The sequence below is a fragment of the Equus caballus genome, chromosome 6 (assembly GCF_041296265.1).
Source record: "Equus caballus isolate H_3958 breed thoroughbred chromosome 6, TB-T2T, whole genome shotgun sequence".
Classification (NCBI taxonomy): Eukaryota; Metazoa; Chordata; class Mammalia; order Perissodactyla; family Equidae; genus Equus; species Equus caballus.
In genome coordinates, this window is record NC_091689.1 from 44,325,300 (window position 1) to 44,347,080 (window position 21,781).

General features: G+C 49.2%; 1 protein-coding gene across 4 annotated transcripts in view; it reads left to right on the forward strand.

Annotated features, from left to right (window-relative positions):
- Positions 1 to 21,781, forward strand: part of PRMT8 (protein arginine methyltransferase 8) — an 89,406-nt gene that overhangs the window by 14,179 nt on the left and 53,446 nt on the right. The gene's annotated exons all lie outside the window — the stretch shown is intronic.

The following is a 21,781-nucleotide window of genomic DNA, read 5'->3' on the forward strand; positions in this document are numbered from 1 at the left end:
TTCGTTTCTGCTCTCTGCCTGCTGCTTGGTCTCCTCCTTTCTCTCTTACATTCCAGGCACGGGCTTCTGTGCTCCTAAGAGTAATGGCTCTTTATTTTTTAGGCAGGAGAGACTGTGGGGGGCTTACTATTCAGGTGGCAGGTGGGCGCAGCCCCAGCTTCTTGGCTCTGGGCTCGGTGGGCCAGGATGTTGGAGAGAATCCAATCTCTGGCAGTCTCTTCTTTAATACCTACTTGACCAGGCAACTGATGCATAGCCTTACTCAGGTGTTGTGGGTTTGGCCTGCTCTGAATGTGTACAGGGGTAGGGAAAAAGAAAGGGAAGATTTCAGTTTCAAATCTGTTAAAGCCATACTTCTTTGTCTTCTCCAGTGTGCAGTGCTGGACCATTATTTCTAAAGTGCCGGGACCTGGCTTATCTCCCAGGATACAGGTCCGAGCCAGGATGTTGAACTCTTTTGGGTACCGTGGCTGCTGCCAGAAGCTGAGCGCTACACTGGAGGCCTGGGGGAGGGGTAATTCTATGGCTATCCCTGCAATTACACTTCTCTGTCATGCTCTTGCCACCAGCCTTGGAGATCCCTTGTTACCCACTGTAAGGGACTCTCATCTCAACTGACCAGTCAATGGCATTAGACACTGTTGTTTGTTGCATTTTTCTTGCTACCCCCTCCTCTTTTGGGTTCCTGAGCCCTGCTTTCTCCTGCCTCTCCCACATCTCTAACTGTTATCTCTCAAGCTCTCATATGGATCATTCTTCCTGCCATCTCTCTTTTTTTTGTTTTTGTTTTTGTTTTTGTTTTGGAGGAAGATTAGCCCTCAGCTAACTACTGCCAGTCCTCCTCTTTTTGCTGAGGAAGCCTGGCTCTGAGCTAACATCCGTGCCCATCTTCCTCTAGTTTATACGTGGGACGCCTACCACAGCATGGCTGCCAAGCAGTGCCATGTCCGCACCCGGGATCCGAACCAGCGAACCCCGGGCCGCCGAGAAGCGGAACGTACGAACTTAACCGCTGCGCCACCGGGCCGGCCCCCCTGCCATCTCTTAATGATGCTGTCTCCAGCTTACTGTCCCTGGATGATCTCATCCTCTTCCATATCTTGTGACATCCAGACCTGCACTTCTGCCTGGATTGCTCTTTCTCGGTGCTCTTCAGAACTCCAAATTCAACACAACCCAAAAGAGCTCCCTATCTTACCTCCAAACTTGCTCATCTGCTCCTCTCCTTGTATGCCATCTCCATGAAGGGCACTCCCATTCTCTCCTTCTCTCCAGCCAGAAATCAGGAGTCACACGAGAGGCCTCCCTTACTCTCACCTCCCTACCCCAATCTCAGGTAATTGATAACAAATCCTGCTAATTCTACTTTCTTAACATCACTTACTTCCATCTCCTTCTCTCCCCTGCCTTAGATCAGACCCTCATTATCTCTTGTCTGGGCCACCGTAACTGGCTGCCCAGCTTCTGCTTTTGCTTCTTGCCGGTCCGGTCTACACTGCAGCACAATGCCTGACTACACGAGGACTCGGTGGATGCTGGTTGAGTGAATGAATGAACGGTTATGGGTGGAGACTGCTTGCTCGGAGGAGCAGGGCCGGGTGGCAGTTCTGCAGCTGTTTGGCCTCTTGAGTTAACCGCAGGGATCACCGTCTGCCGTCTCATTTGGCCTTCGTGGAGATGATTGGGTATGAAATCATTTTAGGATGAAGTTGATGGGATTCAGGAGACCTGGGTGACAGTTCAGGCCCTGCAATGTACTTACTATGGGACAGTCTTTTCTGAGGCTGTCTTTGATCCTGAGAGCACTGCAAAGCCAAGAATCCAGGAGTCTGAGGTTCTCAGTTGCTCTACACTTACCATGCGGCATTATCATCAGGGAGGAAAAAGAACAAAGTTTATGGCAGAGAGGAAACCTGGAGAAGTGGCTGAATCCACAGGAGGTGTCCTGGTAGTTCCTTATGTGAAAGATTTTTCAGTCCCCCCGGTGTCACCCAGTTGTCTCAGAAAGTTCTAACGTGGGCCTCCACGCCTTCCTCCTTCCTCTGCCTCGTTACAAAATGGTCTCTGCCTTGGAGATTCTAGAAGCCTCTTTGCAGAGCTCTGACTCCTAACCCAAATATAGTAGGTGCCTGTCGAACAGATAACTCCATTTAAGCTTCCCCCGTGTCCTGGCTTGAGCAGGCATTTTATATTCGGCTGGAATAGCTGGCTGGGTCGCCCCAGCGAGTCCCTTAGACTCTTCGGCCTGGTTAATAACGTCTCACCTGAAGCCAGCGGACAGGACCACCTGACTCGTTGAGGTCCCTTTCAGATTTTCAGCTATTAATTCGACTCTTCCCATTGCAGTTTTTAGTGAATATAATCGTACTCTGGGATGGTGTACACACCGTCTTCTCTTTCCATGGTAAACTTCCTGTCACGTCGTCTATGCTTCATTGTACCTGGATCTTTTTGGAAAGCTGGCTATTTGCCTCTTCCGTGTCATTTCCCCATCAGTGTGAGGGAAGTGCAAAGCATCAGTGGCTTTCAGGGGTTCTGCTGATGAGAGCCAGTACATGAGTAAAGAGAGCATCAACAGTTACCAGCCCTGGAAAAATGTTTAATAGCAATGATTTTAATTCAGTTCATTACCTCAGCAGATCCACTTCACTCCCTACGGTGTATTACTTTGCAGGACTTCATCCTGTCTGATTTTGGCTAATGGATAATCACAATTATATCAAGTATTGCTCTAGTGATTTCCTCCAAGGAACCTAGGGTGATTTAGCACCTCTTGGAATCCTTTTCCAGGCCCCAAATCCTGGAGCATGAGGAGGAGCCAGGTAGAGGAAGCGGGCAGGAGTGATCATGACTGTCTCCTGGAGAAGGAAGCTCTGAGGAGAGGTGCTTTGTCAAGGTCAGAGAGTCAGAGCTCCAAGCCCTGACCTGTGTGTCAGGTTGCTGTGTTAACCTTCCAGTCTCTGCTGAATTCATTCTGTCTTTTCTGCTCCCTGCAAGGTAGTCTCTTGTCCCCTGCGGAAAGCCAAAGAATTCAGTTTCCTCCAAGGTTGGTGCCTGGCGAGTTCAATGCCAGAGCCCTGGCTGGGCCTGGAACAAGGAAGCAGGATGTGGTGTGGAGAGGAGCTGCTCACACAACCCTTGGAGCCTTTCTGAATCCATCAGTTCTTTCACTGGAGCTCACCAGCATAGGTTGGATTAGGGGTCACCCTGCCTCTCCAGGTGGGGATATAGACCAAGTGATGTCTGGAGGTCCTTTTCTAAGTGTGTTGGTATCTTATATGTGTCCCTCCAATTTGCTCTCCATCCTTCTCCACCCTGTGCTGTGGCCTGGAAAGCTGAGCAATATGGACTTTCACAACAGGCTCCTTTCCCCAGCTCCTCCCACCAGAGGGTTGAGTCCCACCAGAGGGAAGCATCAACCGGCACACCAGTAAGAGGTCAGAGAAAGGAGGAGAGTGAGGCTAGAGTGGTTATTCCTCCAGCTTCTTCTCTTTAGGGTCACTGTCAACTTGTTCCCTGAACTGAAGCTTCCATGTACCCCTCTTCACACAGCCCTCGCCATCTCTGGGCTCCAGTAACTTCTCTTGCCCCATTATACCTACAGGTCATTGTGGCGCTCCTCTGTCACCAGTCCTGAGGTAACAGGAACTGGAGCTTCCACTAAGCTACTTTTACAAGCAGAGATGCTCAGTGGTCTTCATAGAGCACTTACTCTGCTCTAAGCACCTTTCAAAGCTCTTTACATGGATTATCTAATTTAATTCTTAAATAATCCTCTGAGTGGATACTAATAATATCCCCAATTTATAAATGAGGCAACTGAGACACCGAAAAGTTCAGTAAATTTCCCAGGGTCACATAGCTAGTAAGTCGTGGAGCCTGGTTCCAAACATGATCAGTTGTATTCCAGAACCCAAACTCCCAGTGTGGCCCCTGCACCAGCCACATCAGCCTCACCTGGGAACTTGGTAAGTGCAAATTATCAGCCCCACCTGAGACCTACTGAATCAGAGTCTCTGGGGGTGGGCCTTGCAATCTGCTTTCCAGGTGATTCTGATGCCCACGCAAGTTTGAGAACCACTGCTTACACTGAACCTCCACACATCCCACAATTATCTAAGCACTTGTCACTGTCCTTGAGCGCAATTCACTCTCTATGCCCCCACCGAGCCTTGCGTGGCTGAAGCAGCATGGCTGACTCCATTCTCTAGTCTGCTTTGGGAAATAGGCTTCCTTAAGCACTGGTGCATTGCCCTTGTCTCTGGCAGTTTCTATTTTCTGTTTTTTGGTGGTTCTGGTCAACCAGAAGCCCAGGTTCTCCTCATGGTTGGTTTCTTAGGGCTGTGTACCTATTTGCTCTGGCTCGTCTTTCACTGATTTTCTTTGCCTGGGCCTCAGCTCCTCAGTTGTGAATATAATGGTGATAAATAATGGGAGGACGTGGACCAAACCTGCCCACAGATATATTTCATTTGGCCTCACAGAGCCCAACATTTAAAAATCAAGACACTTGTGATCAGAAGATAACAGCATGGGATGCTGGCTGTCTCTTGAGGAGGTGCTCATTTCTCCCTGCCGTAGTCCACCTGCTTACCCATGGTGGGTGTCATCTCCTACGCCTGCTCACTCCACTAGTTCATGTCATCTGCTTGGCCCCCTTAGATAAGCCTGTTTGATCCATAGGATCGAATCCAGTCCCTTCTCTTTCTGCAGATGGGAATCCAAGGCCAGAGAGGATAAAGGTTGACTCAAGGACACGCAGTGGGGTAGGAGGAAAGCTGGGGTTAGAAAAAGGAGCTCCTGGGTCCAAACATGGGCCTTCTTTCGTCATGTGGTCCTTGCTTTGAGGCTGAGGATGGCTGTGTACTCCTGAGCCTTCACAAACTGCCGACTTAGAAACTTTCGTCTTCAAGGTCTTTTCCCAAGTCTAGGTAAAGGAAGGCCCTCACCAGTTGATGGAGGTGGCTTCCAGGGTGGGTGATTCATGAGAGGAACAAATATTTGTGTCCAATTGCAAAAATGGTGAGATACTTAAGAGAGAGTTCCGAGTGCTACACCGTGGGGCCTCCCAGGGCTGACTTTGACTGGGAAACATTTGGGGCAGAGTCCATCATTATCCATCACCTGCACCTCAGGATCTTGACCTTGGAGCAGCACTGCCTCTCATGAATCTGTTTTAAAATATGGGAGGCAGCTTTCTGGAGGCTTGACTCCATGTTCCTTCAGTTTCTAACTCTATGACCTTGAACCAGTTACTTATTTTCTCTGAGCCTCATAGTGAAGATGCCCTTGGCATAGGGCCTGGTCAACAAATGGCAGCTGTTGGGTCACTTGCGGTGGTGAGTGCCCATTAGGATTGCAATGTGCTCACCTGTTTTGGATGAATTCAGAAAAGCAGAGCTGCTGCGCATGTAAAGTTAGGCCCAAAGGAAGTGAGATGACCTCTGGGCTCTAGTCATCTGGGAAGATGTTTGGGGAATGGAAGGGAAAATTGAACTCTAAAGAGACGTTCTGAGTGCTTAGCTATCCTGCACAGAGTCACCTACGGAAGCGTGGAAGTCCCGAGTTCTGTCGTTTGCTGACATCAGGGACCTGGGGGGAAGCCACTTAAACTCTTTGTGTCTCAGTCTCCTCTGTAAGGCTGTTTGTCCATCCATTGTTCTACCCATTCAATCAGTCGTCCTTTCGACAAGCATTTACTGAGGAGGCACTACGTGCCAGCCCCACGCCACGCGTTCTGATAAGCCCTGGGGATGCAAACCAGAGTCAGAAACCATCCTTGCCTTTGAGGAGCCTGTGCTTTGGGAGGGGAGCCAGCCAGGATACCAGCAGCTGAGGGGGTGTTGTGAAGACGATAGGTGGGTGCCAAGGGAGCACCTATAGAAGGGAGCTACTGGGGAGAAAAAGGCGACTCATAATTTAAAATAAGGCTTCACTGTTCACTGAGAACTGCAGTGCAGGAAGCAGAGGGGCAGAGGCCTGCCCCGAAGGCCGTGTGCTTCAGCTCCCTCTGTGCCCAGACACTTCTCAGCACAGCAAAACCATACTCTTTCTTCTATACGGAGCTGAAGCTAAACTCCCCTCTGAGGCTGCCTTGTGGTTGCACAGGAGAGGGGATGTCATGACACTCGGCTGAGGAAGGGACTGTCACACTCATGGAAGGGGAAACCCCATAATAACTAGTAAGCCACCTTGTGACCCTCTAACTAGCCACCTGCAAAGGCTGTCCTTAGAAAGGAGCCTGGCAAAGCACTGAGGACTTGACATTCTGTTCAGGTTTATCGCTAACAGCGGATTGCCTGTTCTGCGACTGATTTCTCCAGGAGGGCATCTAACCCTGTGGGGGAAGGCGATCAAAGCAGACTGGCTAAGGGCATGACAGCTGAGCCTCCTGGGCCACTGACTGGAGTTGTCCAGGTGTGGGTTTGGGCAGGTGGCTGGCAGTGGGTAGCGAGGAGATGGCCATCTAAGCAGAAGAGCAGCAGGTCCTAAGGCCAGGAGGCAAGGCACAGTGCCTTAAGGGGACATAGAAAAGGGCAGCCCGACTGCAGCAGCCTTTCAGGAGGGGACCTGAGGAGTAGCCGGGGTCAGATCACGGCAGAGAGCGGAGGACTGATGAGCCCTGCTAATGTGTTTGGACTTTGTCTGCAGGGCTCTGCTAGCTCCAGCTTGTACTTGGGCCTCACGGAGAAAGCTATCATAGCTTTCCTGGGCTCTGGAGGGCCCGGCCTTCGGAGGGAAAGCGGGGCAGAGGGGCCTTTCATGCAGGGGAGCGTCTTAGAGCCAGCGCAGAGTGGAGCCGAGTCCAGAAAGGTCCCTCTTCACCACGTGCCCTCAGGGCTCTGTGGGATGGAGCTGCCTGGTGTGGGACCGAGAGGGGGGCCTCCAGGAGTGACTGCCAGCTGCTCTGTCACTGTGTTTTTCAGCCCTTTTCTCTGCATAGTCCCCCCAGGCCCCTTGTTAAAGGAATCATTCATTCATTCATTTGCTCATTTATTCACGCCTTCCACAAAGATTTATTGAACACCCACTCAGTGTCAGGCACCGTTCTATAAGCTGGGATTACAGCAGAGCCTGCTGCCTGCATTTACAGAGCTTTCATTTTATGGGGAAGACGGACATAAACAAATATATGAACCAGTGTCAGGCACTGATAAGAGTTCTGAAGAAAAATAAGGGAACGGCATGTGGTAGAGGCTGGGGTGTTTGCAGACAGGGTAGTCCGGAGAGACCACTCTGCAAAGGTGACGTTTGAATAAAGACCTGGATGAGGGGAAAGAGCCAGTCATTCAAATATATGGGGAACGCTGGTGCAAAGTCTGTAGGTGGGAGCAAGTTTTGGGGTGTCCAGGAGCAGATTGAAGGCCAGGGTGACAGAGACTGAACAGCAGGAGGGGTTGGAGAGGTTGTGGGGCCTCACGGGTATGTGGGGGATGCGGGAGTTCGGGATAAAAGTTTAGAAGCCTGGAACACCAAGGGATGGCAGGTGGACCTTGGCCGTCCCCTTCTCTCTTTAGCACGTGGCCGTCCCTGCTTCTAGAGGAGACCTTCCGAGGCTCCAGGGCCCATAGATCTTCCCGGGAAAATGGCCTCTGGGACTTGCTTCTCCCTCTCTTTCGCCGTTATTATAATGTACTTTCTTCCTCCTGTCAGGAGTAAAGGGACCTGATGAGTGAGTTCACACTAAGGTGTTAATTTGACAAGTAAACGCTTAGTGTGTTTTCTTTACCCCACACCCCCAAGTCTTTGACTCAGGAACTTTGGAGGTGGTAGGGAAGATAGAAGGGAGATGATGCATCCAGATTTCTTAGGCTTTAAGTCCAAGGGTTGCTTATTTTAGTGATTTTCAAACTACCAAACTAACCAGATTTGTCTCTCTTTCCTTGTGGTTCCATCCATTTTTTTCCTCTAATTTTTTTTTATTGTAGTCAAATATATATAACATAAAATTTACCATCTTAACCACTTTTAAGTGTATAGCTCAATGATATTAAGCACATTCACAACCTTTGTTGTGTAACCATCACTATCATCCCTCTCCAGACCTCTTTTCCTCCTGCAAAACTGAAATTCTCTGCCCATTAAACAACAACGGCCCGTTCTCCCCTCCCCCAGCCCCTGACAACCCCGTTCTGCTTTCCGTCTCTGTGGCTATGACCACTCTAAGTATCTCATACGGGTGGAATCCTACTGTATTTATCTTTTTGTGACTGGCTTATTCCACTTAGCATAGTGTCCTCAAAGTTTGTCAATGTTGTAGCATGTGTCAGAATTTCCCTTCTTTTTAATGATTTAAAAAAACCATCTCCTTTGCTAGCTTAGTATCTGAAACTTTTTGTGCTTTTATAAAGTGGCTGCTTTAGAGTTTGTACTTATCATATTGTACATACTGATATTATGTGCTTAATATCCTTGAGCTGTACGCTTAAAAATGGTTAAGATATGGTACTTATCATAGTCTACCTTGAAGTAATGTTCCAGAGCCTCGCATATAGCCTAGGAGTCTTACAGCAGTATTCTTCAAATCCTCCCCTTCTGGCCTTGGTGCCATTGCTATGTACATTTCATTCCTACATATGTTATAAATCCCACACGATGTTATTATTATTTATTCAGGTAGTCAATGGCCATTTAAAGACATTTACATAATGAGAAAAAGGTCTTTTATATTGACCCACCTAGCTACCATTTCCAGAGCACGTCATTCTTGGCGCAGATCCAGATTTCCATGTGGTTTCCATTTACTTCTGCCCGAAGGAGGTGCTTTAACCCTGCTTACAGTGTCAGCCTGTGGATAAGGAGAACTTTCAGCTTTTGTATGCCTCAAAAAATCGTTACTTTGCCCTTATTTTTGAAAGATATCTTCACTGGGTATAGAGTTCTCAGTTGACAGCTTTTCCTTTCTCCTTTCGGTACTTCAGAGCTGTTGCAGCCCTGTCTCCTGGCCTGTGCTCTTTCCTCGGAGGAGCTGGCTGTCCTTCTTGTGTTAGTTCTCCTGTAGGTGACATGTCTTCGTGCCCCTGCTGGAGCCTTTTCAGATTTTCTATTTATCAGTGATTTTAAGCAATTTGATTATGAGATAACTTGGTGTAGTTTTTTTCCCCTTCTCATTTCTTTTCCTCAGGGTTTGTCGAGCTTTTTGGATCTGTAAATTTATGGGTTTTATCAAGTTGGGAAACTTGAGCCACCATTTCAATATTTCTTTAAATATTTTCTGTCTCCCCTTCCTTTGGGTACTACAGTTACATGCGCACAAGCCACTTGAAGTTGTCCCACAGCTCATCGATGCTCTATTTTTTCAGTCTTTTTCTCATCGTGTTTTGTTTTGGATCGTTTTTATTGTCTTGTGTCAAGTTCACTAATCTTTTCTTCTGTAATGTCTAGTCTGCTGTTAACGTAATCCAGCGTATTTTTCATCACACGTTGTTTTTATCTCTAGAAGTTCAGTTTGAGCCATTTTTATATCTTCCATGTCTCCACTTAATACACTTAATCTTTCCTCTAGTTTCTTGGACATATGAAATACAGTTACAACAACAATTTTATTGACCTTGTCTACTAATTACATCACCTATGTCCTTTCTGGGTTGATTTGGAGGGATTGGTTTTTCCCTCATCATAGGTAGTATTTTCCTACTTCTTTGGCAAGTCTGATCACTTTTGACTGAGTGCCAGACATTGTGTAATCCAGACTTTGTTGGGTGCTGGATATTTTGCATTTCTAATCTCTTTTTCTGGGATGCAGTTAAATTACTTGGACACTTTAACCCTTTCAAACCTTGCTTTTAAGCTTTGTTTGATGGGATCAGAGCAGTCTTTAAGGCTAATTTGCCACCACTGAGGGAAAAATAACCTCTTCTGAACATTCCTGAGTTATGAGGTTTTCCACTCTGGGTTGGGGGGGACAACAACCATTCCCAGCCCTGCGTGAGCACCACAGATTAGTCTCTCAGTCTTCTCAGTAGTTCTTCACCTGGCCTCAGCAGTTTCCCCACATGCATGGCTGGGTCAGTCTCAGCTGAAGACTTGAGGGGAACTCTCTCCAGATTCCCCGCAGCCTCGTCTCTGGATAGTCATCTTCCCTCCAGGACTCTGCCTTGCAAACTCTAGCTGCCTTGCTGTCTCCAGAGTCCCACCTCCATCTCTTCCACCAAGAGAGATTCCTGGCTCTACCTGGCTTCCTGTCCCTCTACGCCGTAGCCTAGATACTCACACCTGGCAATAAGCTGGGCCATCATAGGGTTCACCTTGTTTGTTTGCCATCTCTCAGAGATACGGTTTTTCATTACCTGGTGTTCAATGTCTTGAAAACTGTTATTTCCTATATTCTGTCTGGCTTTTTAACTGATCATGGGAATTACCTGAGAGTGCTTTAAAAAGAATCCAGGGGCCAGCCCAGTGGCCTAGTGGTTAAGTTCGTGCACTCCACTTTGGTGGCCCAGGGTTTGCGAGTTTGGATCCTTGGTGTGGACCTATGCACCGCTCATCAAGCCATGCTGTGGTGGACTCCCACATACAAAAAATAGAGGAAGATTGACACAGATGTTAGCTCAGGACCAATCTTCCTCAAAAAAAAGAAAAAAATAGATTCCAGATTCCTGGAATCTGTCACCGGCTAGTTTGAGGCCACCTTTGGAGTAGACCTGGATATTACCAGTTGGCTGACATTGTTCCCTTTCTAGCTGGAATGTCAGTGTTTCCAATGCTTACTTGCATCCAAATCTTTGATTAAAGGAGTCAGTCATTTCTGATAAGAATCTGGGTGGAAATATATTTATTTGGAGTAAATGGGTTTGTTAGAACTAGATGGAAAGTGCCTAGAGGAATCCATGGAAACCGAATGAGAATCTCGATTAAATTGGCATGGCTGTGGTCTTGGCCAACAACTTGTGATTTTCTTGCTGACTTATAACATGACTTTGTAGCTTGTTTTTCTTCAGTCGCCAGCTTAATGGTCAGATGATGGGGCCTTAGACACTGAGGGTCGGCTTCTGGGTCCTGACCAGCTATGCTACACAGGCTGAATCAGTCAGTCAGCTTCTCTGAGCCACGGCACTGTTACCTGCAGTTCTGGACTTGCACGACTCGGGCGTGGAGAGATTGTTGGGAAGATGTCTGACAAATACGCTTGAATCTATACTTGAAGGTACTTGTAGTCTATATGGCTGGAATTATGGGTGCTTAGTAAATTCATTCTACATCTGCAAGATATTTTCTTCTTCTAGAAATCCCAGGAGATAAGTCACTTCTCAGTAAAAACGTTTGGAGTACCATTGAGCCCTCTAAAGAGTGCTGAGTGTTATTAGGCTTCTGATGATTCTTCTTCTCAGTTTTGTCTCTCTTCCTGCCACCTCTCCACACTTTCAAGGGGGAATGAAAGGTCTCTGATTGCATGGCGGGAAGGGGTGACACTTTCATAATGTATTTATGAAGGGCAGCGTGGACCCAGCTGAAGTGTGAGGATACTGTGATCAGCACATCTTTATTGAGCCCCAGCTCTGTGCCAAGTGTTAAGGGGAAACAATGACACATAAGGTCTGGTTACTGGTCTGAGCGATTTACTTCCTGGTTGTGGAAGCAACACCTACAACTGTGAGACAATTCGCATGAGACCATTTGCCCACAAAACAAGACAGAAAACAGCCAGTAGCTTTAGACGAGCAGATGCCATGGGAGTTCAGAATAGCAACGGGAAAGACCAGTTGTCAGGGGCTGGAAAAATTGACTAACTTTCCCTGATGGCCATAGTCCTGAAGATAGCAGTTGTGTAATACTCAGAAAGCTCCAAGGAGAGGAGGCAGAACAGAGCCTAGAGAGTGGACAATGTGGAGGGGAGGACCAGGGTCAGGCAGGCAGCAGAACAGAGTGCTAAGGGCAGCCAAAGCCTCTGTGTCCAGTGCCAGAGAAGGGCCTAGAGAGCATCCAAAAGTAGCTTCAGGGCATAGGGTCAGACTGCCAGAGATGGAAGTCTTGTCCTCCTGTACCACACTTTAGCATTTCCTCTGAATATTTACACACTGAGTGTCTTTTAGTCATCACAGCAGGCAGAAAGAGGCAGGACATGTAATTGTTGTCATCTGATGGAAGAGGAAACTGAGAGTAGGAAAGGTTAATGGCTTTTGCCTGGTGACCTGAGCAGGTGAAGAGAGAACTAAGGCCAGAACCCACAGGTCTCTATCTGTACGACCTCTACCTCTAGTCAAGAGCCCAGCTCAGGTCCCACAGGGACGATTTGACCCAAATCTTGGACTAAAGCTTAGTCCAGCTCTGGGCCAGGCGCGGATGTGAGGAGATTGACCATGTCCTTCTGCGCCTCTGCCCATAAAGGCAAGTGGAGAGGGAAGCCAAGTGCCTGGTGACCTTCTTCAGGTCAGAGGAGAGAGAGGCCCCTGTTGCCTTGGGGAAGGAAAAGAGAGGAAGAGGAGATGAAGTCTGCTTTTTAAGCCCATTAAGGAGGAAGAGCCAGGAGCCAAGCATCCAATTAACCCTGACATCTCTTGCAGCCTAAATATCTGGAGCTATAAGAAGAGAATTTAATACGTGGAGGCTTGGGCGGAAAGTGACTAATAGCTGGAAAACAGGCCTGGTTTATTTAAAAAATAGGTCAGGCCCAACAAATCCAATAGATTCCTTCCCAGCAACTGCTGATCCGGGAGAGGGGCAGTGTTGTGTGGGTGCACTGCCATTTGATTTGAAGCAGGCGCTGCTGTGGTACCACAAAGACAGCCGGGGCTGATGGGAAGCGCTGGGACAGAGTGCACAGCTGCTGAGGGCTGCCCTTCGAGGTGAGCCACATGGTGACCCTGGCAGTGACAGCAAGTTAGGGACTGGCCTGAGGTCACTCGGCCTGAAGTTGGCAGAGCCTACACGGAGTCTCGGTCCTTGTGCTTTCTGTACCCTGTGGCTGCCTCTCCCAGGCGTTGTTGGCCTGGCTCCAGCATCGTCTGGGAATCGCAGTAGCACCAAGGCTGTGCCAGGCTGACCTCTGAGCGGGCATCAGGGGTCAGAGAGTAATGGAGAAGGCAGGTCACTGTCCTCAGCCCCATCTGGACCAGGATTCCATAGGCATCCCTGGGGGCCTTGTTAAATATGCAGCTTGTTGGGTCTCGCCCCCACAGGCTCCAATTCCCCTGGTCTGGGGTGGGGTCTGAAACCCACCCCGAGGTGACTGATGCAGATCGTAATAGAGAGACACCATCCTAAATCAGAGGCCTCCAGATGGTCTCCCCCAGAACATTAATTTCCAGAGGTGCTTATAGATCTCAGGGAAAAAGGATGCCACAGCCACAAATTTGGAGCACTAGATTCCAAAATTCCCTCTTGGAGATTCACAACTCATTTCAGCAAATTCAAGGCTTTAAAGTGTGCCAATGAAGAAATCTCTTTACATTTTGCAGTATACACATATATCAAATCATTATGTTGTACACCTTAAACTCACTCAATGTTTTATATCAATTATATCTCAATAAAGCTGGGAAAAAAAGAAAAATCTCTCTAGCTTATTTGCCCAAACTCACTTGACCACGGAACCCCCTTTCTAGGATTATCCATTCTGTAGAATATGGTGTGGAAAAATGCAGCTCTGGACCAAAGGTTCTTGAATTTGTGATGCATCAGAGCCACACAGGGGGCTTGTTGGAACAGATCGCAGGGCCCTGCTCCAGAGATTCTTATTCAGTGGTTTCCGGTAGGGCCTGAGAATCTGCGTTTCTTACAAGTTCCCAGGTGGCCCAGGGACCATGCATTGGGAACCCTGCCCTAGACCCCTCTGTCAGCCCTGTCTCAGACAAGGGTCCTGGCAGGTCTCCTGGCAGCATTCCCTGGGGGTGAGGAGCGGGGGCACTGGGAATGAAGGGTGGCAGGACCCAAGGAAGGGAATTCTAGGGAGCCCAGCCTTGGCAGGGGCTTGAGTCTAAAGTGATAAAAAGCATGTGAGGATGGACTCTGCCAAGATGTCAGAGGTATAGTCAGGGACACTGTAAGACAGGAAGGTCCCAGTGGGTGACAGCAGATGACACTCTGTGACATGCATCAGTGTCTGGCCTTGCCCAGGGGATCTAGAGAGTGTCTGTGCCTTAAACAAAACCAACTCTAGTGAGGGGCGTGAGGGCGAGTGCTGACAAATGAGCAGGCCAGGGGGCCCTGGAGGGCCATGGACAGGAAGACAATGCTGGCTTGCAGGACCAGCAGCATCTAGATCCTTCTCCCCATCTCCCAGACTCGCAGGTTTCTGACCTGCAGGGTGAGAAGCAGTGAGCTGGGGCCGTGTGCCCTAGTGTAGCACTTCCTTCTGGGGAGGCTGACTTTAATGTTGCTGTGCTGGGACCCATCTTCAGCCCAGATGATAAGAAATGTGAGTGCAGGAGAGTAGATATGAGGGTGGAACCAGGGCTGTCTTTGGCTAAGGGCAGACATGAAAGCTATATATTTGTGGTGTGATCTTAGGCAATGGGAGAGATCCATAGGCCCAACAGGGCCCTTGCTTACATTGCTCCTGCCTGACATTCCACCATTAGAATGTTCCCTTTCTGTTAAAGCTCTGGTCCCCATCTAAAGGCAGACAGATGGTGCTGGAAGAGCTAGTCTATCTGATCATCCACCACATGGACCACCAATTTAGTTCACGGTCTCGTGAGTTCATGAGGATGAAGAAAGGGTGTGATGAGTCTCTGTAGGTGACCCTGGGGCGGGGGCTCTATGTGAAGTTGGGCTAGGTGGGAAGAAGCTGATGGTCATTGGGAAGAGAGATGTGGTGAGGCCTGGGCTGGGAGTCCTCTTTCCTCCCACGTCCTCCTCTGCTCTGCCTGCAGTGCCCCACCCCCAGCGGTCCCCTTTCTGTCCCTCCACGGGACCTCAAGCCAGGCAGGCTGCTGCTGAAGACAGACAGCTCAGGTTAGAAAAAGCTCTCTTGACATTTGGAGAACAGAGCAGGATTTGGCTCCTCCAGTGGAGCCTCTTGTTCTCAGGAAAATCATTTTTACAGCTTGGGCTGGTGCCAGTAAGAGCCATTTATAGCCCCCGGGCTTGGGTTAGCGTCAGCTGCTTGGTGCAGGAGCGCTGGCTTCTCTCTGCCCCCTGCTGCCTACCTGCTCCCCACATCTCCTTCACTTTCCCTCGCCCTCCTTAGGGCCTTTTCCCCTCTTTCCCACCACCCCGTTCCTATTTTCTTGGAGGTTCCAGTTCTAGATTTGCCTGTGTGACCCTAGACACGTTTCTTTCCTTATGTGGACCTCAGCTTCTCCTTCTACAAACTAGAGCCCACTAGCTGCTCATTTTGAACCTTGGGGAGGCGCCTACCTGGGCCTACCTTCACTGAGGTGTTTTCTTCTGTTTAGTCATTGCCTGTTGGACTCCCCCTTGCCCCCTGCCCCCGCCAGGGCTAGACTTCCTGCCCGGACCAACTTTGTCACCCATTTCTGAGCACAGGGGTCCTGGCAATAGCTTAGTTAAACTTGGTGGGATTGAACTGAGCTAACTATAGAATCAATGTCAAGAGCACAGCTCTGTCATCCAACAGATGTTGGTTACATTCTGGCTCTGTTACTTACTAGCTCTGTGCTCAGGCAATTGACTGAATTTTTTGAGCGTCAGTTTTCTCGTCTGTAAATTTCAGTGCCTCATTGAGGTATTGTAAGGATTTTATGACATGCTATTTGTAAAGTGCTTAGCACGGTGCCTAGCACACAGTGGGCCCTCAATCAATGTTAGGGGTCATCATCGATTTATCATCTACCTTTATTTTCAAGTGAAAGTAAGGTTAGGGGAAAAATACTCTGTTCCTGACTCCCCACCCCTGCCTGTGGGAATCCTACCCATCCTTCGAGGACCAGCTCTAAAACCACTTCCTCAGGAAGCCGTGCTCCTTTTGATCTCCAGCTTTGGTGCTTCCCAAACCCTTGATCTTATCTCAGCATTTAGTGGAACCGGTGGCCATTCACCTCAGGGCAATGGAGGAGACTAGGAAGATCTCAGAGGATTCACTGGGGAGAAAAACTGTGCTGCAGATGCCCCGAGGAAGGCCAGGCCTGGAGGCAGGTCACGGTGTCTGAAGAGTCTGGATCAGCAGTAGGCAGTAAGAGCAGAAGACAAAGTCACAAATTCTAAGGGTGAAAGGTGACTCTCAGCAGATCGGGAAAGCAGCCAGCATTGGGAAACCTTCCACAAAGGGCAACACCCCAAGTCTGGGGCCCTTGGGAGGAGGTGGGGAAAGCAAGGCAGGGCTCACTTTATGCACTGGGGCACGAGGCATCCCACTGAGTCAAGGCTGGCGACAATTATGCAGAAATAGTTACAGAACCAGACACGGGGGCAGAGCGGGCAGGGCTGGAACTCTGGGGCGATGACAGCACCAGCCCCACCCTGCAGGGCTAGAGGCATTGGAGTGTCCAGGGGGAAGGGACTTGGGCACAGGGAGCAAACTGGAGCTGTGAGAACCACAGCTGTGGAAGGACTGAGGTGCTGAGGCTAGGAGTCAGGGACTCCAATCCTTTGCTGACTTCTCAGCCAAATTTACAAGATTGGTTGAAGTTTGCAGGCCGCCTCCACCCAGAGCCTCTGGTTGCCCACGGTGGCCTGTGGAGGAGTCGGGGCTTATGACTTCACAGATAAGCCCACCACCATCCCCCAAGACCCACCTCCTGTGTTCCTCGAGACTTTCCTGGGCCACAGGGGGCAGGCAGATGAGCCAGAGGCTAAGTTTGCAGAGCCCATCTGAAGGGTCTTCCATTGTGGCTGAACCAACTTTAATAGCTTCCAGAGACATGTCTGGATTCCCATACGGGTTCCCGTACATCTATATGGGGACCTGGAGGGCTCCTATACGTCTTTCTTTCTTGCACGGGACTGCACAGTGCCCGCTGCCACAGATGGTCAGTAGGCATTTGTGGGGTGAAAAACAGCACCCCAGGAGCTGAATGCCCCAGGACCATGGGCCACTGCTCTTTCCGACCCCTTGCCCAGCCTATCCCAGGAGACAGACTCCCAGCACACCTGTCAACAGACAGGCAGCGTGCAAGGCCCCCTGCAGGACGCTGAGCTGGGCTGACAGCCTTCAGGACCAAGGACTGGGCCACAGTCACCCCTTCGTCCCCATGACCTGTGGTTATTGAGGTGAATGTCTCCCAGTCCGTTCATCCCTCTGCCTCATGAATGCAATGTGTGGCGCACGGTAGACACTTTGTAAGTGGGCTGCTGGGGCAGGAGTCTCAGGGTGCCTGATGGAAAAGGGACCTTGGAATCAGAATTGAATGGCAGTGAAGGGGTACAGGAGGCCTCTGTGACCCTGACATGCATGCTGCCTGGACCAGCTAGGACTTCTTTCCTTAAACTTCTCTCTCCTTGACTCTTTAAATAGAGTCAAGATTGGGGTCAGCTTCATGCAGAGAGCCTTCTTCAGCTTTAGAGGTAAATGTACAACTGCCTGAGCACAGCATCCTTCTGGACACGTGAGGCTGGACGGAGGTTGTCTCTGTTTCGGTGCCCTTGCCTGGTCTCTGGCGTGCAATGCTTGGGTCGCACATCTCAGAGGAGGGGCCGTCATGGAACTGGAGGGATGAGGACTCGTCCTTCCCAAGCTTCTCTCCCTGGGTCCCTGGTGGCTTCGAGGTCCTCAGAGGAGGATGCTTCTGGCTTCTCTCCCTCACGCCCTCCACCTCCTTCCCAGCGGTCTCTCCCAAGAGAACCCCACAGCCTCCTGATGTGCAGATGGTTTCCAAATGCAGAGTGCAAGCCGCAGCTTCTCTCCAGAGCTCTGGGATCACAGTTCCTCTTCTTTCCCACTATTATTACTTTTTTGCTATTTACAAAAGTAGTATGTGTTAATGGCGTAAATCTTAGAGAATATGAACAAGCACAAGAAAGGAAAGAATTACATGTTCACAGTCCAACACCCTGTGACACTCGCCGCCGATTTTGATGCCTTCCCAGCATCTCCGCTCTTCACACACAGCCACGAATAGGTTTAATTCTGAAAATGGGACCACACTCTATTCTTCCCCCACTTGTTCTCCTCAACCCGCGGTTTATCGTGATCGTATTTCTGTTTTATTAAACACTCTTCCACAACATTCTACTTGGCTGCGTAGCATTCTGTCGTGTGGAGGTACCATGGTTTATGTACTCAATCTTGTTTGCTGGAACTTCTAGACTGACTCCTATATTTTGCCATTATGAAGAGTGCTGTCATAAAATTCTTATAACTACATGTTAATGACTATCCATGACTCTTTCCTTAGGATACATTCCAAAAAATGGAATTACTGGGTTAAAGGATTTGTGCTTTTAAGACTTTTAGTGCATTTCATCACACTACATTCCAAAAAAGCCTCCCCAGAAATGTACAAAAGTACCTGTTTTTCTGCAACCAGAGAAACTACAATGCAGAGTTTTTGTAGTTTTGGGGGGAGTCAAGCTTATTTGGTATTTAAAAATTATAACTTTTTTAGTTTTAATTTGAAGTTACCCAATTTCTAGAGAGGTTAAATATTTTTGCTGCGTGTTGATTTGCCATTTGTGTTTATTCTCACATGCACTGACTCTAAGACCCTTTGTCCAGTGTTAAATTTGGGATGTTCATCTTTTCTTCTAGGCTTTTAAGAGCTCTCTCCATATTACGAATATTCAGCTCTGTCTGCCATACATGTAGAAGCGTACTCCTCAGCACATCATTCGCCTTTCCATTTTGTTTATGATATTTGTTGACTGGGACTGCATTACTGTCTGCTTGTTAGACGTCTTTTCTTATATGACTCAATGACATTTCAAACCTCACATATCCCAATTGAAATTCATTACTTTCCCCCACCCCAACCTGCTCCCCCTGCTGACTTGCTGATTTCTGTTAATGTCACCACAATTTTCCTAGTCATCCAGGCTTGAAATGTTGGAGTCATCTTTGATTCCAACTCCTCTTTTTTTCCCTACATGCCATCAGTTGCCAACTCCTGTGGATTCTATTTCTGCAGTTTTTCTGGCAGGCAGCCCCTCTAACACAACAGTAGTTCAGGGTCTCGTTATTTCTTGACCAGACTTTGAAAATAGCCTCCTAACTTCACACTTTGCCTCCCCACTCGCAGTCCCCCCTCTCTTCGTTTTTCCTCCTTGTCCTCTCCCGTACACACACTGCCACCACATAAATCTTCCTAAGGCAGAGCTCACACACACAACTCCCTAATTACAAACCGCCAACAGCTCCCTGTTGTCTTGTATTTAACTCCAACCTCTTAGCCTGGCCATGATTCCCTTCAACTGAATCTCCCACCATCTCAGCCGAGTGGCTCCCCAAACGGCTCACTGCTCCCCTTTACCTTTTTGCTCAGGCCATCCTCTCCTCCTAGAATTCCCTCCTATCGTCTCCAATTGTCCAAATCCATTCCTAAAGCTCCCCACCTACCCCACTGCCAGCTAGCCCAGTGTTTTCTGATTCTTTAAATTGAAGTGAATTCTCTCTCCTTTGAACCAGGGACAATTTGCTTGAGCTTCTCTTGTAAAGCAAACCTTATTCCATCATCTCTTGGAGCCCCCAAAGGCCTTATCCTCCTACTAGAAAGCAGAGGCCCTGGAAGGCACTGCTCCTAAACGTCCCTGTTTCTTGCACGGGACTGCACAGTGCCCGCTGCCACAGATGGTCAGTAGGCATTTGTGGGGTGAAAAACAGCACCCCAGGAGCTGAATGCCCCGGGACCATGGGCCACTGCTCTTTCCCAGCCCTCTCCCAGCCTATCCCAGGAGACAGACTCCCAGCACACCTGTCAACAGACGGGCAGCGTGCAAGCCCCCCTGCAGGACGCTGAGCTGGGCTGACAGCCTTCAGGACCAAGGACTGGGCCACAGTCACCCCTTCGTCCCCATGACCTGTGGTTATTGAGGTGAATGGCTCCCAGTCCATTCATCCCTCTGCCTCATGAATGCAATGTGTGGTGCACGGTAGACACTTTGTAAGTGGGCTGCTTGGGGCAGGAGTCTCAGGGAGCCTGATGGAAAAGGGACCTTGGAATCAGAGTTGAATGGCAGCTAAAGGGTGCAGAGGCCCCTGTGACCTTGGCCACACATGCTGCCTGGACCAGCTAGGACTTTTTCCTCTCCTTAATATATTTAAATAGAGTCAAGATTGGGGTCAGCTTCATGCACAGAGACTTCTTCAGCTTTAGAGGTGACTCTGCAGCCAGCATGGGAGTGTGCAATTGACACAGTCTATTTTTAGCTTCTGGGAGACCGTGACCAACATCCCAAGCCGAGGGTGGGCACACCTGCTGCATTCTAATGAGGCAGCCCCGATTGTCTCTGCCAGCCAGCCGGGATCTCGTCGACCTGAAATCTGATGTTGCTAAACTGGGAAGTCTGCTTATTTCCCAGAGGCTGTAGCCTAGATACACCGGGAAGATGGGACCATCACACTCTCCCCAGCTCACTCTCCCCCCAGCCCGGACACAGGGCAGGCTGTGCCCACAGCGTGATGGAAGGACAGAATCACTCGGATTTCTTGATCTTGCTCTGTCCTACGACCTCCCTGTTTTCTTTGCTGGAAAAGAAGTAGTAAGTCTGAGCTGACCTAACTCGCAGATGAGAAAACACAGAGCAGGGACATGTTTATGGGATCTGAATAATAATAAAGCGCTTACTATATGCCGGGCAGGGTTCTAAACTCTTTGTGTATATTAACTCATCCAAACTTTTTGACAACTCCCTCAGGAAGATTTTATTACGATCCTTGATTATAGAGGAGGAAACTGAGGCACAGTGATTTGCCAGCCAACAAGGAGCAGGGCTGCGTTTCAAAGCCAGGCAGCGTGACTGGGGTTTGAACTCTTGCACCGTGCCTTCTGCTTCTCGATATCTATTTTTAATTTTACTAGAGCCAGGAAAGGATCCAGGAACCCTGATTCTCAAGCCCAGAGGACCAATGGCTGGCTACTACTGCCTCTCTGTGTTTTAAATTCTGCTCCACTCTGAGGACTTGGCTGTGCTGTGTGCATCCAGGTGGCCTCCGCTCCAGGCAGAGGGGTCCTCTCCTGGTATAACTGTGCTTCTGCAGTGAGGTCTGAACTTCTGGGCCCCAGCAGCTCCCTGAGTTTTCATCCTTCTCCCTCCTCTTAGTCTGTGAGGAGGAGCCAGTCAGCGGTGGGCAGCAGCAGTGGGGTGCAGAGGTGGCCTGGCTGTGGGGTTGGGGGACACAGAAAGAGCAGTCACTGGTGGAGCAGGCAGGAGGTCAGCCATCAGGGTGGGTGTGCACAGTGCAGCGTGAACTTCTGCTGAATTTCAGAGTGAAACTGTGAATGAGAAACCAGGGGGCCAGACAGCAGGTGGGAGACAGCAGAACCTAAGCGCCCTGCGCTGGGGCGAGTGCTGCCTGCTGGCGGGAGGGCAGGCGCGGGCCTGATCTTCCGGAGGGTGCAGGTGGGACTCATTGCAGTTAACAAACACTTACTATGTGCCAGGCCCTTCTCGAAGCACTTTACAAATCCTAACTTGTGTAATCCTCAGGACAACTCTAGGGGATGGGACCATTTTATTCCCACTTTAGAGATGGGGGAACTGAAGTACCGAGGGGCTAGTAACTTTGCCCAAAGTCGTATAGCTAGTAAGTGGCAGAGCTGGGATTCAAGTCTTGGCAGAATGGCTCTGAAATCTGCACTCCAGCCACCATGCTCTGCGGTGCTCTGTGATGCAATGCTCTTCTATACATCTTTCCCTTTACCTCTAAAGGAAGGTATTATTGTCCCTATTTAACGAATATGGAAAGTGAGGCCTAGATCAGCTCAGGTCACCCAGCTAGTAAGAG